This window comes from Oncorhynchus clarkii, chromosome 5 (genome assembly GCF_045791955.1).
Source record: "Oncorhynchus clarkii lewisi isolate Uvic-CL-2024 chromosome 5, UVic_Ocla_1.0, whole genome shotgun sequence".
In the NCBI taxonomy this organism is placed as follows: Eukaryota; Metazoa; Chordata; class Actinopteri; order Salmoniformes; family Salmonidae; genus Oncorhynchus; species Oncorhynchus clarkii.
In genome coordinates this window covers 5,830,690-5,850,127 of record NC_092151.1, presented here as the reverse complement: position 1 = coordinate 5,850,127, position 19,438 = coordinate 5,830,690, and positions in this window count along the sequence as shown.

The window sequence follows — 19,438 nt, the reverse complement described above, 5'->3', positions numbered from 1 at the left end:
TTCTTCTTCTTCTTCTTCTTTTTTTTAAAAGTGTGCGCTTGGGACAGAGGAAGAGAAATTCTTACACTATTGTTCTAAGTTCAATCACTCTCTTCTTCTTCCTCCTCATCATTCAGCTCATTACAATTAAATTGTAATACATTTTGTCATCCCCGTTCAACAACTCCATATCGCATTTAATGTGCTCCATTAACACCTGTATTTGGGTAGTTTCTCCCATTCTTCTCTGCAGATTCTCTTAAGCTCTGTCAGGTTGGATGGGGAGTGTCGCTGCACAGCTATTTTGAGGTCTCTCCAGAGATGTTTGATCGGGTTCAAGTCCGAGCTCTGGCTGGGCCACTCAAGGACATTCAGAGACTTGTCCCAAAGCCTTTCCTGCCTTGTCTTGGCTGTGTGCTTGGGTTCTTATCCTGTTGGAAGGTGAACCTTCACCCCAGTCTGAGGTCCTGAGTGCTCTGGGGCAGGTTTCATCAAGGATTTCTCTGTACTTTGCTTCGTTCATCCTACCGTCGATCCTGACTAGTCTCCCAGCCCCTGACGCTGAAAAACATCCCCACAGCATGATGCTGCCACCACCATGCTTCACCGTAGGGATGGTGCCAGGTTCCTCCAGACGTGACGCTTGGCATTCAGGCCGAAGAGTTCAATCTTGGTTTCATCCGGTCTGAGTCTTTAGGTGCCTTTTAGCAAACTCCAAGAGGGCTGTCATATGCCTTTTACTGAGGAGTGGCTTCTGTCTGGCCACTCGGCCATAAAGGCCTGCTTGTGGAAGGTTCTCCCATCTCCACAGATGAACTTTGGAGCACTGTCAGAGCTACCATCGGGTTCTTGGTCACCTCCTTGACCAAGGCCCTTCTCCTTCGATTGCTCAGTCTTGGTGGTTCCAAACTTCTTCTATTTAAGAATGATGGAATGATGGAGGCCACTGTGTTCTTGGGGACCTTCAATGCTGCCAAGATTTGTTGGTACCCTTCCTCAGATCTGTATCTCGAAACATTCCTGTCTCTGAGCTCTACAGACAATTTCTTCGACCAAATTGCTTGACATGCACTGTCAACTGTGGGACCTTATATAAACAGGTGTGTACCTTTCCAAATCAGGTCCAATCAATTGAATTTACCACAGGTGGACTCCAATCAAGTTGTTGAAACATCTCAAGGATGATCAATGGAAACAGGATGCACCTGAGCTCAATTTCAAATCTCATAGCAACAGTCTGAATACTTATATAAATAAGGAATTTGTGTTTTTCATTTATTGCTTACTGCAACATTTTTGGAAAACCTGTTTTCGCTTTATCATTATGGGGTATTGTGTGTAGATTTTTTATTTATTTAACTTTATTTTATAGTAACCTTTGTGATTTCCCGACGCTCTAACCACTCGGATACCTGCCTATGGAGAGAAACAAAGTGGTGCAGTTTGAGGCCGTGTGGCGGAGAGTGACGCAGGTGCTGGAGCTGGGAGTGTGAGTGGGTCTGGGCAGGTGTGATGTAGTTGTCGTTTGTAGGTGTAGTTGCTGAGGCTTGTTAATATGACTTGTTAATTTAGCAGACAGAACTTGCTGCTTATATTCAGTCAACACATATATCTTAAGAATATCATGGGATATAAGTGAACATTTTTTATTTCACTTAGAATAAAAACCTTAGTGTAACAACAGTTTTAGTCACTAATATGCTACAGTCCAGTAACTTTTTTCTGACCAAGTAGAAACAAAAAAATAACTGTCTTTTCCCTGGTGTGGTGGGACAAAGGCAATTCTTAGATTATTGTTCTAAGTTCAATCACCCTCTTCTTCTTCATCCCCATCATTCAGTTCATTAAAATAAAATGTTAAAGTCGTGCACAATTATCCAGTTCTATTTGGTTTATATCTATTTGGCCCATTTACAGACAGCATTCATTCACATTAGACCCAAAAGCATAATCAGCTCTCTAACTCCCCCTTGTGGCGGTCTGGAGCAATGAAGCAGTGACGCAGGGTAACGAACTGAACTACAAATGACCTCTAAGTCCTGCGGCATAATCTCAAAACTTTTAATTGTGGAACAATTATAGATTGACTGATAAGCTGAACCAAGGTTGCAGGCACTGGCTTTAGTTTGAAGCTTTTTCTTGAGTCGGCATCCTGATGAAAGCTAGTCAATATTTAGGTCACCCAGAAAATATACCTCTCTGTTGATATCACATACATTATCAAGCATTTCACACATGTTATCCAGATACTGACTGTTAGCACTTGGTGGTCTATAGCAGCTTCCCACCAGAATGGGCTTTAAGTGAGACAGATGAACCTGTAGCCATATTACTTCAACAGTATTTAACAAGCTAAGCTTTACAGGAATATGATTCTGAATAACGACAGCAACACCTCCCCCATTGGCATTTCTGTTTTTTCGGTAGATGTTATAACCATGTATTGCTACCACTGTATCATCAAAGGTATTATCTAAGTGAGTTTCAGAGACAGTCAGAATATGAATGTCATCTATTATTAGCAAATTTGATAAAACTTGTTTCTTAGGCTAGATATGTTAATGTAAGATCTTTTTTTTTGCACTTTTCTGGTATGCTTGGTTGTTTTTATTCCTTAGTGGGAAGCTTATCAGAAGTAGACATGCTGAAGTTATTTATGTTTGAGCCGACATTGCAGGGTGAGTTGCACACAGTGGACTTCCTACTAGGGCACATTGCCTCTGTGCGAACAGTATAACTCTGGATGACAGGCACATTACTGCATACAATAGCTGTACGATCGACAGAGAAATAGAGGGACATAAATTAGATTACTTACAGTGTGACTACCAATGCCCCTGGTATAATGTACATTTACTGCAGCATTACGACAAATCAGTGATACAATGGAGGGGATTATCTGAGCTGGGCTTGGGTCCTTTATAAGTAATTGTCTCAACGCAGCCTTTGCTCCAGCTGTCTCAACGCAGCCTTGAAATGCATGGACAGAGTCCAGGAGTCAAGATTATTTAGATGGACTCCGTCATTCCATTGGAGCATCTTCTGTTTCCAGAATGTGTCAAAGGTATCTATAAAATTGTTTCCAACAGAGCTACAGTAATCTTTTAGCCAGGTGTGTAATGCCAGTAGCCTGAGGAATCTTTCACACCCGCGGTCCAACAGAGCTACAGTAATCTTTTAGCCAGGTGTGTAATGCCATTAGCCTGAGGAATCTTTCACACCTGCGGTCCAACAGAGCTACAGTAATCTTTTAGCCAGGTGTGTAATGCCAGTAGCCTGAGTAATCTTTCACACCCGCGGTCCAACAGAGCTACAGTAATCTTTTAGCCAGGTGTGTGATGCATGTAGCCTGAGGAATCTTTCACACCCGCGGTCCAACAGAGCTACAGTAATCTTTTAGCCAGGTATGTGATGCCAGTAACCTGAGGAATCTTTCACACCTGCGGTCCAACAGAGCTACAGTAATCTTTTAGCCAGGTATGTGATGCCAGTAACCTGAGGAATCTTTCACACCTGCGGTCCAATGATGGTACCGGACGTGAAATAATTGTCCACTTTTTGGAACCTTTCAGAGCAGGAATCAGTTCTTTAAAATACATTTTCGGCAGTTCCGAGCTAGTTCTCCTAATGTCGTTTGACCCCACATGGACGATGACAGCTTCAGCTTCCAGCAGCTGTCGTAGAACGGTCGGACACAGCCTTGTAATGTCCTTTACTTGTGCTCCAGGATAGCACAGGGTTTTTGCCTTGGGAACCAAGATGTTTCTCACCACAGAGCGGCCGATGACGACAGCTGGAGCAATGGCTGAGTTGGTCCGGCCGTTTTTTTTGCCTCGATTGGTTTCGGTGGGGCCCGATGGACCCGAGCCAGCAGTAGAATCCTTAGTGGATGATGAAGGAACCGGAGTCTGTGATAACCTCACGATCCAATGAGGGGTGAGCTCTGAGGATCTGAACCCAAGGTCGAAGCCACCAGAGAGGGAGGCCAGAACACAGGACGAAGGCACAGGTCTCGATAGTGGATAGTGGATAGTATATTACTTGCAGCGTGTAGTACCTGGATAGTACATAGCGTGTAGTACCTGGATAGTATATAACTTGTAGCGTGTAGTACCTGGACAGTACATAGCATGTAGTACCTGGATAGTACATAGCGTGTAGTACCTGGATAGTATATAGTGTGTAGTACCTGGATAGTATATATCTTGTAGCGTGTAGTACCTGTATAGTACATAGCGTGTAGTACCTGGATAGTACATAGCGTGTAGTACCTGGATAGTATATAGTATGTAGTACCTGGACAGTACATAGCGTGTAGTACCTGGATAGTACATAGCGTGTTGTGCCTGTCAGTCACTGACAGTGATTTAGGACACTGACACTACTCCTTACTCTAATCAGTGAGGACACTGACACAAATGTACCCTATATATTGCACTATTGTTGACCGGGGCCCATAGTGGACGCAGCCAGGGACACAGTAGACAGGTCAAGAGCAGGAGGTCACAGTTGGAGGGAGGCAGAGACGCAGAGGCTGGAGTGCCAAGCTTCATTCACGTCAGTCAGTCAGTCTGTCTGTCTGTCTGTCTGTCTGTCTGTCTGTCTGTCTGTCTGTCTGTCTGTCTGTCTGTCTGCCTGCCTGCCTGCCTGTCTGTCTGTCTGTCTGTCTGTCTGTCTGTCTGCCTGCCTGTCTGTCTGTCTGTCTGTCTGTCTGTCTGTCTGTCTGCCTGCCTGCCTGCCTGCCTGCCTGTCTGCCTGTCTGTCTGTCTGCCTGTCTGTCTGTCTGTCCAATCCAGGCAATCCTCCTCTACGTCCCAAATGATACCCTATTCCCTACATAGTGCACTCCTTTTGACCAGGTATTTGGGACGCAGATCCACGGCAGCATAGCACAGCCCGACTCTGGCTCACAGCCATATCCTGGTTCACAGACCTATCCTGGCTTATAGCCCTACTCTGACTAACAGCCCTACATTGGCTAACAGCCAGAACAGTCCTACCCTGGCAGCTCACAGCCCTACCCTGGCTCACAGTCCTACCCTGGCTCACAGTCCTACCCTGGCTTACAGCCCTACCCTGGCTCACAGTCCTACCCTGGCTCACACCCTACCCTGGCTCACAGTCCTACCCTGGCTCACAGCCCTACCCTGGCTCACAGTCCTACCCTGGCTCACAGTCCTACCCTGGCTCACAGCCTGGCTCACTGGCTTTCCTTCCCTTCCTTATAGCTAGTGGAACAGCTGAACAGTCTGCTCTCCTCTCTCTTCCCTCTTCTCTCCTCTCTCTCGCCTCCTCTCTCAACTCTCCTCTCTCCTCTCTCTTCTCTCTTCTCTCCTCTCTCTTCCCTCTTCTCTCCTCTCTCCTCTCTCCTCTCTCCTCTCTCCTCTCTTCTCTCTTCTCTCTTCTCTCTTCTCTCCTCTCTCTTCCCTCTTCTCTCCTCTCTCTCCTCTCCTCTCTTCTCTCCTCTCTCTTCCCTCTTCTCTCTTCTCTCCTCTCTCTTCCCTCTTTTCTCCTCTCTCCTCTCTCCTCTCTCCTCTCTCCTCTCTTCTCTCTTCTCTCTTCTCTCCTCTCTCTTCCCTCTTCTCTCCTCTCTCTCCTCTCCTCTCCTCTCTCCTCTCTCTTCCCTCTTCTCTCTTCTCTCCTCTCTCTTCCCTCTTTTCTCCTCTCTCCTCTCTCCTCTCTCCTCTCCTCTCTTCTCTCTTCTCTCTTCTCTCCTCTCTCTTCCCTCTTCTCTCCTCTCTCTCCTCTCCTCTCCTCTCTCCTCTCTCTTCCCTCTTCTCTCTTCTCTCCTCTCTCCTCTCTCTTCTCTCTCGCTGTGCAGGCCTGGGGCTGGGGCCAGGCGGGAGCTGGGGTAAAGAGTGGCAGGTGCATGTGCAGGGGCGAGGCCTGGAGCCTGACCGCAGGGGTGACCACGGCGACGGAGATGAATCATCCAGTGAAATGATTTTGACATGTGAAAGAAAAAAAAGCCATGAATTCTTGCACTCTTCATCGCACCGCTAATTTTTGCCTTTGGATGGACAAAATAGTGCTGCATGTCTCAAGACTCGAAGACTGTGAAAGTTAATGGGTTTATACGTGTGTGAGGGAGTGTGTGAGGGAATGTGTGAGGGAGTGTGTGAGGGAATGTGTGAGGGAATGTGTGTGTGTGTACTTGTGCGTGTGAGGTTATATTACGTAGTTCCCCATCATCATTAAATAAAGGTAAAATAAAATAAATAAATAAAATCATTATATCATCATTACTTAAGTAGGTTATTTCTTGAATATGTGGCTGCTTCACGTGATGTATTGTTGTCTCTACCTTCTTGCCCTTTGTGCTGTGGTCTGGGCCCAACAATGTTTATACCCTGTTTTGTGCTGCTACCATGTTGTGTTGCTACCATGTTGTGTTACTACCATGTTGTGTTGCTACCATGTTGTGCTGCTATCATGTTGTGTTGCTACCATGTTGTGTTGCTACCATGTTGTGTTGCTACCATGTTGTTGTCATGTTGTGTTGCTACCATGTTGTGTTGCTACCATGTTGTGCTGCTACCATGTTGTTATCATGTTGTGTTGCTACCATGTTGTGTTGCTACCATGTTGTGTTGCTACCATGTTGTGCTATTGCCATGTTGTGCTGCTACCATGTTGTTATCATGTTGTGTTGCTACCATGTTGTGTTGCTACCATGTTATGCTACTACCATGTTGTGCTATTGCCATGTTGTGTTGCTACCATGCTATGTTGTCATCTTCTCTCTTCTCATCTCTTTATGTCTTGTTGTGTCGTCTCTCTTATCGTTTTGTCCTGTATTTTCATTGATTTTAAAAATATGTATAATCCCAGGCCCCCGTCCCCACAGGAGGCCTTTAGCCTTTTGGTAGGCCGTCATTGTAAATAAGAATTTGTTCTTATCTGACTTGCCTAGTTAAATAAAGGTTTAAAAAAATAAAAAATAAAAAACATGAGGTAAAAAAATATATATTATTATCTCATCGATATGCTTACTATTTAATTTAAATGTAGTGTTGTCTAAAATGTTGTTTGAATGTTTGCTGTGTCTGTGTGTTGTCTCATTAGTGCTGTATGTCGATGTGTAGGTTATCTTACCATTCCATCTGTTACTCTACCTGTGCCGCCTGTCAGCCAGGCCCTGAGTTGCTGAGTCCAGTGGCCCAACACAGGTAAATATCTTAAAATATCGCTCTCACACAAAAGATACAACTGACATTCTGACAGTCTGAAGGATACAACTGACATTCTGACAGTCTGAAGGATACAACTGACATTCTGACAGTCTGAAGGATACAATTGACATTCTGACAGTCTGAAGGATACAACTGATACAACTGACATTCTGACAGTCTGAAGGATACAACTGACATTCTGACAGCCTGAAGGATACAACTGACATTCTGACAGTCTGAAGGATACAATTGACATTCTGACAGTCTGAAGGATACAACTGACATTCTGACAGTCTGAAGGATACAACTGACATTCTTACAGTCTGAAGGATACAACTGACATTCTGACAGTCTGAAGGATACAACTGACATTCTGACAGTCTGAAGGATACAATTGACATTCTGACAGTCTGAAGGATACAACTGACATTCTGACAGTCTGAAGGATACAATTGACATTCTGACAGTCTGAAGGATACAATTGACATTCTGACAGTCTGAAGGATACAACTGACATTCTGACAGTCTGAAGGATACAATTGACATTCTGACAGTCTGAAGGATACAATTGACATTCTGACAGTCTGAAGGATACAACTGACATTCTGACAGTCTGAAGGATACAATTGACATTCTGACAGTCTGAAGGATACAATTGACATTCTGACAGTCTAACCATTAACAGAAACCATGACAATGAAATAACATCAGAAAAATGTAAAAATGAAGATACGAAAACAAAATAAGAAATAACACAAACATAATTTACTAAAATAAGTGTTATATTCTTTGAATTAAAATGAAAATCATGTTTTGTTAGGTAATAAGCAACAATCGTTGGAGTAGTGAGACGAGAAATATCTGACTCAACATATGGCGGTGTAAAATAAGAATGGGATTTGATAAAATAATCCATTTCACACCTGGAGGTGTCTCTGTGGAGTTATATTGGCTCCTGATGAGCTGCAGCTGCTGGCACGTGTTCAAATGAGAGCCAATTATGCCACCTCAGTTACACACACACACACACGCACATGCACACGCACACACACGCACATGCCATGTGTTGTCCCTCCCTTCACCCAACCAACCTGCCTCTGGACACATAAGATTTCTATGTCCCGGTAGAGAGTAAACAGACCCCATTGGGGCATAGTAGAGAGTAAACAGACCCCATTGGGGCATAGTAGAGAGTAAACAGACCCCATTGGGGCATAGTAGAGAGTAAACAGACCCCCATTAGGGCACAGTAGAGAGTAAACAGACCCCCATTGGGGCATAGTAGAGAGTTAACAGACCCCCATTGGGGCACAGTAGAGAGTAAACAGACCCCATCCGGTCACGGTAGAGAGTAAACAGATCCCCATTGGGGCACAGTAGAGAGTAAACAGACCCCATTGGGGCATAGTAGAGAGTAAACAGACCCCATTGTGGCATAGTAGAGAGTAAACATACCCCCATTGGGGCACAGTAGAGAGTAAACAGACCACATTGGGGCATAGTAGAGAGTAAACAGATCCCATTGGGACACAGTAGAGAGTAAACAGACCCCATTGGGGCACAGTAGAGAGTAAACAGACCACATTGGGGCATAGTAGAGAGTAAACAGACCACATTGGGGCATAGTAGAGAGTAAACAGACCACATTGGGGCATAGTAGAGAGTAAACAGACCCCATTGGGGCATGGTAGAGAGTAAACAGACCCCATTGGGGCATAGTAGAGAGTTAACAGACCCCCATTGGGTTATAGTAGAGAGTAAACAGACCCCCTTGGGGCATGGTAGAGAGTAAACAGACCCCATTGGGGCATAGTAGAGAGTAAATAGACTCCCTTGGGGAATGGTAGAGAGTAAACAGACCCCATTGGGGCATAGAAGAGAGTAAACAGACCCCATTGGGGCATAGTAGAGAGGTAACAGACCCCATTGGGGCATAGTAGAGAGTAAACAGACCCCCATTGGGGCACAGTAGAGAGTAAACAGACCCCATTGGGGCATAGTAGAGAGTAAACAGACCCCATTGGGTTATGGTAGAGAGTAAACAGACCCCATTTGGGCATAGTAGAGAGTAAACAGACCCCATTGGGGCATAGTAGAGAGTAAACAGACCCCATTGGGGCATGGTAGAGAGTAAACAGACCCCATTGGGGCATGGCAGAGAGTAAACAGACCCCCATTGGGACATAGTAGAGAGTAAACAGACCCCATTGGGGCATGGTAGAGAGTAAACAGACCCCATTGGGGCATAGTAGAGAGTAAACAGACCCCATTGGGGCATAGTAGAGAGTAAACAGACCCCATTGGGGCATGGTAGAGAGTAAACAGACCCCCATTGGGACATAGTAGAGAGTAAACAGACCCCCATTGGGGCATAGCAGAGAGTAAACAGACCCCATTGGGGCATGGTAGAGAGTAAACAGACCCCCATTGGGACATAGTAGAGAGTAAACAGACCCCCATTGGGGCATGGTAGAGAGTAAACGACTCCCGAGTAGCGCAGCGGTCTAAGGCACTGCATCTCAGTGCAAGAGGAGTCACTACAGTCCCTGGTTCAAATCCAGGCTGTATCACATCCGGCCGTGATTGGGGGTCCTATAGGGCGGCTCACAATTGGCCCAGCGTCGTCTGGGTTAAGCCGGGGTAAGCCGACGCTAGATATAAGAGTTTGTTCTTAAATAAAATATAATATACTTGAGTATTGAAGGTCAACATATAAATCATTTCACTCAGAAATAAACAAAGCATTTGTGTTTAGTGAGTCCTCCAGATCAGAGGCAGTAGGGATGATCAGGGATGTTCTCTGTTTAGTGAGTCCTCCAGAACAGAGGCAGTAGGGATGATCAGGGATGTTCTCTGTTTAGTGAGTCCACCAGATCAGAGGCAGTAGGGATGACCAGGGATGTTCTCTGTTTAGTGAGTCCTCCAGATCAGAGACAGTAGGGATGATCAGGGATGTTCTCTGTTTAGTGAGTCCTCCAGATCAGAGGCAGTAGGGATGACCAGGGATGTTCTCTGTTTAGTGAGTCCTCCAGATCAGAGACAGTAGGGATGACCAGGGATGTTCTCTGTTTAGTGAGTCCTCCAGATCAGAGGCAGTAGGGATGACCAGGGATGTTCTCTGTTTAGTGAGTCCACCAGATCAGAGGCAGTAGTGATGACCAGGGATGTTCTAGGAGCTGGACCACTTTCCTGTCTTGCTAAACATTCAAAATGTAACTAGTACTTTTGGGTATCAGGGAAAATGTATTGAGTAAAAAAGTGCATTATTTTCTTTAGTAATGTAGTGAAGTAAAAGTAAAAGTGTTCAAAAAATATAAATAGTGAAGTACAGATATTCCCAAAACCTATTTAAGTAGTACTTTAAAGTATTTTTTACTTAATTAAGTACTTATAGCACTGGTAGACAGGAAGTAGTTCAGATGAACGACAGTTTATTGCTAGGGGAGCTAGCTCACTAAATGGACAGGAAGCTGACTTCACATAGTGAAAACGACGTTCAGATAAATCATGCCAGACCGTTTGTGTTAGGGCTTGTACCTGTTGTCCTCATTCCTAGCGAGGATGTCTCAAATCCACTTTTATAGGGGCATTGTGAATATTTGTGTTTTAAGTTAAATCATCGTTGTTGCTCCTCTCTGGGGTCAAAGGTCAGACACAACGGGTTATGTTACAGTAGACTATGGAACCACCCTCAATAATCCCTGTTCATCTAATAGCATTAGCCGCGTTAATGCATTCGCCAAATTAATGTATTAGCTACGTTCCCTCTCTCTCTCTCTCTCTCTCTCTCTCTCTCTCTCTCTCTCTCTCTCTCTCTCTCTCTCTCTCTCTCTCTCTCTCTCTCTCTCTCTCTCTCTCTCTCTCTCTCTCTCTCTCTCTCTCTCTCTCTCTCTCTCTCTCTCTCTCTCTCTCTCTCTCTGTCCCATTAATGAAGAGTGCAGTCAGGCTCACCAGAGGCCAGTTATTTCATTACTCAGACAAATCAGTAAGATTACTGAGTAATTAGTCTAATGTTCAAGCCCCCTTTCAGGCCACAAAGACCTCATTACTATTATCTGTCTGTATAATGATATCAGAGACAGTGCTGCTGTCAATTGCTCAGGGCTAACAGATTATATATATATATTTTTTTTTTACGACAAATTTTGGACTATTATTTATTTATTATTAATTTAACACATTCACAGTGGTCCTGTCGCGTTGAGTTGCGTTCCCTCATTATTAAGATGTGTTGTCCAACTTGAAACCTTTGTCTTTAATTGACTTAGTTCATCATACCTCCGGGTGAGACTTCCACATAGAGCCCAGAATAAGGACATGAACCATCCTGAAAAAGCATGAAACATTCTGAAACATCATGAACCATCCTGAAGCCTCATGAACCATCCTAAAACATCCTGAAACATCCTGAAACATCATGAACCATCCTGAAACAGCATGAACCATAATGAACCATCCTGAAACATCATGAACCATCCTGAAACATCATGAACCATCCTGAAACAGCATGAACCATCCTGAAACATCATGAACCATCCTAAAACATCGTGAACCATCCTAAAACATCATGAAACATCCTGAAACATCATGAACCATCCTGAAACATCATGAACCATCCTGAAACATCATGAACCATTCTGAAACATCATGAAACATCCTGAAACATCATGAACATCCTGAAGCATCATGAACCATCCTAAAACATCATGAAACATCCTGAAACATCATGAACCATCCTAAAACATCATGAAACATCCTGAAACATCATGAACCATCCTGAAGCATCATGAACCATCCTGAAACATCATGCAACATCCTGAAACATCATGAACCATCCTGAAGCATCATGAACCATCCTAAAACATCATGAACCATCCTGAAACATCATGAACATCCTAAAACATCATGAACCATCCTAAAACATCCTGAAACATCCCGAAACATCATGAACCATCCTGAAACATCATGAACCATTCTGAAACACCATGAAACATCCTGAAACATCATGAACCATCCTAAAACATCATGAACCACCCTAAAACATCCTGAAACATCATGAACCATCCTAAAACATCATGAAACATCCTGAAACATCATGAACCATCCTAAAACATTATGAAACATCCTGAAACATCATGAACCATCCTGAAACATCATGAACCATCCTGAAACATCATGAACCATTCTGAAACATCATGAAACATCCTGAAACATCATGAACATCCTGAAGCATCATGAACCATCCTAAAACATCATGAAACATCCTGAAACATCATGAACCATCCTAAAACATCATGAAACATCCTGAAACATCATGAACCATCCTGAAGCATCATGAACCATCATGAAACATCATGAAACATCCTGAAACATCATGAACCATCCTGAAACATCATGAACCATCCTGAAACATCATGAACCATTCTGAAACATCATGAAACATCCTGAAACATCATGAACATCCTGAAGCATCATGAACCATCCTAAAACATCATGAAACATCCTGAAACATCATGAACCATCCTAAAACATCATGAAACATCCTGAAACATCATGAACCATCCTGAAGCATCATGAACCATCCTGAAACATCATGAAACATCCTGAAACATCATGAACCATCCTGAAGCATCATGAACCATCCTAAAACATCATGAACCATCCTGAAACATCATGAACATCCTAAAACATCATGAACCATCCTAAAACATCCTGAAACATCCCGAAACATCATGAACCATCCTGAAACATCATGAACCATTCTGAAACACCATGAAACATCCTGAAACATCATGAACCATCCTAAAACATCATGAACCACCCTAAAACATCCTGAAACATCATGAACCATCCTAAAACATCATGAAACATCCTGAAACATCATGAACCATCCTAAAACATTATGAAACATCCTGAAACATCATGAACCATCCTGAAACATCATGAACCATCCTGAAACATCATGAACCATTCTGAAACATCATGAAACATCCTGAAACATCATGAACATCCTGAAGCATCATGAACCATCCTAAAACATCATGAAACATCCTGAAACATCATGAACCATCCTAAAACATCATGAAACATCCTGAAACATCATGAACCATCCTGAAGCATCATGAACCATCCTAAAACATCATGAAACATCCTGAAACATCATGAACCATCCTGAAACATCTTGAGCTAATATTTTCTTACAACCCCAGAAAAGTCTTCCTGTTCAAATGTGCTGACACGTCCGTTTCAGGCCATGCCAGGTGCTGAGTGCCCCAGTCAGTACAGATGAAAGCCAACCACAGCCAACAACAGCTAACAACAGCTAACAACAGCTCCAACAGCTTCAACAGCCAACAACAGCTAACAACAGCTAACAACAGCTAACAACAGCTCCAACAGCCAACAACAGCTAACAACAGCTAACAACAGCTCCAACAGCTCCAACAGCTAACAACAGCTCCAACAGCTCCAACAGCTAACAACAACTAACAAGAGCTAACAACATCTACAACAGCTAACAACAGCTCCAACAGATAACACCAGCTCCAACAGCTAACAACAGCTCCAACAGCTAACAACAGCTAACAACAGCTCCAACAGCTAACAACAGCTAACAACAGCTAACAACAGCTCCAACAGCCAACAACAGCTCCAACAGCTAACAACAGCTCCAACAGCTAACAACAGCTCCAACAGCTAACAACAGCTAACAACAGCTCCAACATCTAACAGCAGCTAACAACAGCTCCAACAGCTTACAACAGCTAACAACAGCTCCAACAGCTAACAACAGCAAACAACAGCTCCAACAGCTAACAACAGCTCCAACAGCTCCAACAGCTAACAACAGCTCCAACAGCTAACAACAGCTCCAACAGCCAACAACAGCTAACAACAGCTAACAACAGCTCCAACAGCTAACAACAGCTCCAACAGCTAACAACAGCTCCAACATCGAACAACAGCGAACAACAGCTCCAAAAGCTATTAACAGCTAACAACAGCCAACAACAGCTAACAACAGCTCCAACAGCTAACAACAGCTAACAACAGCTAACAACAGCTCCAACAGCTGACAACAGCTAACAACAGCTCCAACAGCTAACAACAGCTAACAACAGCTCCAACAGCTAACAACAGCTAACAACAGCTCCAAAAGCTATTAACAGCTAACAACAGCCAACAACAGCTAACAACAGCTCCAACAGCTAACAACAGCTAACAACAGCTAACAACAGCTAACAACAGCTCCAACAGCTGACAACAGCTAACAACAGCTCCAACAGCTAACAACAGCTAACAGCAGCTCCAACAGCTAACAACAGCTCCAACAGCTAACAACAGCTCCAACAGCTAACAACAGCTAACAACAGCTCCAACATCTAACAGCAGCTAACAACAGCTCCAACAGCTTACAACAGCTAACAACAGCTCCAACAGCTAACAACAACTCCAACAGCTAACAACAACTAACAAGAGCTAACAACAGCTACAACAGCTAACAACAGCTCCAACAGATAACACCAGCTCCAACAGCTAACAACAGCTAACAACAGCTAACAACAGCTAACAACAGCTAACAACAGCTAACAACAGCTCCAACAGCTAACAACAGCTCCAACAGCCAACAACAGCTCCTACAGCTAACAACAGCTCCAACAGCTAACAACAGCTCAAACAGCTAACAACAGCTCCTACATCTCCAAAAGCTAACAACAGCTAACAACAGCTAACAACAGTAATAACAGCTATCAACAGCTAACAACAGCTAACAACAGCTCCAACAGCTTACAACAGCTAACAACAGCTCCAACAGCTAACAACAGCTCCAACAGCTAACAACAGCTCCAACAGCTAACAACAGCTCCAACAGCCAACAACAGCTAACAACAGCTAACAACAGCTCCAACAGCTAACAACAGCTCCAACAGCTAACAACAGCACCAACATCTAACAACAGCTAACAACAGCTCCAACAGCTAACAACAGTTCCAACAGCTCCAACAGCTAACAACAGCTCCAAAAGCTATTAACAGCTAACAACAGCCAACAACAGCTAACAACAGCTCCAACAGCTAACAACAGCTCCAACTGCCAACAACAGCTCCAACAGCTAACAACAGCTAACAACAGCTAACAACAGCTCCAACAGCTAACAACAGCTAACAACAGCTCCAACAGCTAACAACAGCTAACAACAGCTCCAACAGCTAACAACAGCTCCAACAGCTAACAACAGCTCCAACAGCAGCTAACAACAGCTCCAACAGCTAACAACAGCTAACAACAGCTCCAACAGCTAACAACAGCTCCAACAGCTAACAACAGCTATCAACATCTCCAACATCTAACAACAGCTCCAACAGCTAACAACAGCTATCAACATCCCCAACAGCTAACAACAGCTCCAACAGCTAACAACATCTCCAACAGCTCCAACAGCTCCAACAGCTAACAACAGCTATCAACATCTCCAACAGCTAACAACAGCTCCAACAGCTAACAACAGCTATCAACATCTCCAACAGCTATCAACAGCTTCAACAGCTGCAAATGCTATCAACATCCCCAACAGCTAACAACAGCTCCAACAGCTAACAACATCTCCAACAGCTCCAACAGGTCATTAATTTACCTATTTTCTGACCTGTGTTTTTATGTCGCAAAAATGCATCCCAAATGGCACCCTATTCCCTATGTAGTGCACTACTTTTGGTAAGAGCCCCTATGAGCCTTAGTCAAAAGTAGTGCACCACATAGGGAATAGGGTACCATTTGTTTGGCTTTCAATCTAATTATCTTTTTGATGCATATTGTTCTTTAGAATGCAATTATTGTAGACTAATACATGTGATTAGAAGGTAATTGTATACTAGAGGAATAGAGTTCATATCTGAAGTAATTAAAGGGACAACTCTGTAGCTGCGTGCATACGCAAACACACACAGGTATAACACACACACACACACACACTGAACAGGATCACACAGAAAGACAGTAGTGTGCAAATGAGAGCAGGTAACATTTTTGCCCAGATTCATCCTTTTTATTTAACTTGGCAAATCAGTTAAAATCAAATCAAATGTATTTATATAGCCCTTCGTGTATCAGCTGATATCTCAAAGTGCTGTACAGAAACCCAGCCTAAAACCCCAAACAGCAAGCAATGCAGGTGTAGAAGCACGGTGGCTAGGAAAATACTCCCTAGAAAGGCCAAAACCTAGGAACAAACCTAGAGAGGAACCAGGCTATGTGGGGTGGCCAGTCCTCTTCTGGCTGTGCCGGGTGGATATTATAACAGAACATGGCCAAGATGTTCAAATGTTCATAAATGACCAGCATGGTCGAATAATAATAAGGCAGAACAGTTGAAACTGGAGCAGCAGCACGGCCAGGTGGACTGGGGACAGCAAGGAGTCATCATGTCAGGTAGTCCTGGGGCATGGTCCTAGGTCTCAGGTCCTCCGAGAGAGAGAAAGAGAGAAGGAGAGAATTAGAGAACGCACACTTAGATTCACACAGGACACCGAATAGGACAGGAGAAGTACTCCAGATATAACAAACTGACCCTAGCCCCCCGACACATAAACTACTGCAGCATAAATACTGGAGGCTGAGAGAGGAGGGGTCAGGAGACACAAATTCTTATTGACAATGATGGCCTACCCCCTGGCCAAACCCGGACTATGGGACTCCCAATCACGGCCAGATGTGATTACAGCCTGGAATTGAACCAGGGACTGTAGTGCCCCGCCTCTTGCACTGAGATGCAGTGCCTTAGACCGCTGCGCCACTCGGGAGTTGTAACTGTGTGTGTCCTGATGTGAAGGACACATACAACCTTACCCTAAACCTTTACCCTATCCCTGTCCATAAACCTAACCCTTTACCCTAACCCTTACCCTAACCCTAACCCTAACCCTTACCCTTACCCTAACCCTAACCCTAATCCTAATCCTAACTCTAAACCTAAACTTAGTTTTACAGTAAATAATTCACCCATAGAGAACCACATCAGTATATTAGTGAATTTCTCATGAATCCTGAGGTGTGTTCTGTTCTATTCTGTGGAAATGATTACTGTCTGACTGGCAGGACCACTGACAGTTTAATTATGAGTTGTTGTTATCTACCTGTCTTCTTGGCAACACAGGGTCAAATCTACTCAATGTTGTTTGTTTTCAGCCTCCTGTCCCCCTCTCCTCTCCTCTTTAGCTCTCTCTCCACTCCTCCACCCCTTCTCTCTCTCTCTCTCTCTCTGTCTCTCTCTCTCTCTCTCTCTCCTCTCCTCTCCTCTCCTCCTTTTCTCCCTATCCTCTCCTCTCTCCTCTCCTCTTTAGCTCTCTCTCCACTCCTCCACCCATTCTCTCTCTCTCTCTCTCTCTCTCTCTCTCTCTCTCTCTCTCCTCTCCTCTCCTCCTTTTCTCCCTATCCTCTCCTCTCTCCTCTCCTTCACTCTCTTATTTCCTTCCCTCTCTTATTTCCTCTCCTCTCCTCTCCTCTCCTCTCCTCTCCTCTCCTCTCCTCTTTGATTGTGTCCACTCTGATAGATCTGGAGCCTAAACTTAATTTGTTTTGTAAGCTGAACGCATTCATCATTTCGGATTAATTATTTCCAACATCATCTAATACATCTCTCGCCGTGTGTGTGTGTGTGTGTGTACATACATCCACAAATGTGTGTGTGTGTGTGTCTGATCTATTACCTCTCTGAGATTCAAGTCTAAAGCTTCTTAAAGAAGACGATGCATTTGGATAAAAACAGTTCAGATATATGAATCATGTTCTACTAATCTGCATCTTGTAATTGTACTGTAAATGTTATAATTGTTATTAGCCCATCATGTTTCCTCTGGTGAAACAAATTCAACTGCTTCCTTTGTTCAGAGGTTGCTGTGTCTAAGGCAACGTTAACTAGCTAGATGTGATGCCTCCTAATTATAAAGCCTCAGTCAGAGCTTGTCTTCCCAAATGGCCCTCTGTTCCCTATTTAGTGCACTACATTTGAGCCCTATGCAGGTTCTGGACTGAAGTAGTGCACTACGTAGGGGAAAATGGTAACATTTGGGATATAGAGAGGAACAGAGAGGTAGAGAGGCTCTTCGCACCAGACGCAGACACTTCCAACATCAAAAGTCTCCAAATCTCTCACTCCGTCCTTTGACAACAAATGGCCTTTCTTCTGCTTTCAGTTGCAGAAAGGGTTAACCGCTTCATGCTACATCATCGTGAATTAGAAATGTGTGAAAGCTGTGGAAATGCTGTGTGCTGGGTTTGTGACAGCCCATTGGGGACAACAACAACAAAAAACCGGGTCGAATCAACATTGTTTTCCCCACGTCATTTCAACCCAAAATCAGAATGTCTGAGAATATTTCCTGATCCTGACAGACCTAGCAGCTGGTACCTCGGCTATGAGATGACATTGTGAGCAAATGAGCGCAGAAAGTGTGCGTCCCAAATGGCACCCTACTCCCTTTATAGTGCACTACTGTAGAACAGGGCACATGCAGGCTCTGGTCAAAAGTAGTGCACTATATATGGAATAGGGTGCCATTTGGGATGTGGATGACAATAGTATACTTGGAGAGTTGGTCTAGACCAGCTGGTTGACCTAACAGGTCACCTTTCTGAATACCAGGTGGTTGAAGACCAGGTGGTTGACCTAACAGGTCACCTTTCTGAAGACCAGGTGGTTGAAGACCAGGTGGTTGAAGACTAGGTGGTTGAAGACCAGGTGGTTGAAGACCAGGTGGTTGACCTAACAGGTCACCTTTCTGAAGACCAGGTGGTTGAAGACCAGGTGGTTGAAGACTAGGTGGTTGAAGACCAGGTGGTTGAAGACCAGGTGGTTGACCTAACAGGTCACCTTTCTGAAGACCAGGTGGTTGAAGACCAGGTGGTTGACCTAACAGGTCACCTTTCTGAAGACCAGGTGGTTGAAGACCAGGTGGTTGACCTAACAGGTCACCTTTCTGAAGACCAGGTGGTTGAAGACCAGGTGGTTGAAGACCAGGTGGTTGAAGACCAGGTGATTGACCTAACAGGCCATCTTTCTGCCATCATCTCTCTACTGTAATGCTAATAATGTACAGTATGAGCCTGTGTTATTTTACTAGAGCCTGTGTTATTTTAGAGCCTGTGTTATTTTACTAGAGTGTAGATCTATGGAAGTGCCTGTGTGTAAAATACAGTGCCTTGCGAAAGTATTCGGCCCCCTTGAACTTTGCGACCTTTTGACACATTTCAGGCTTCAAACATAAAGATATAAAACTGTATTTTTTGTG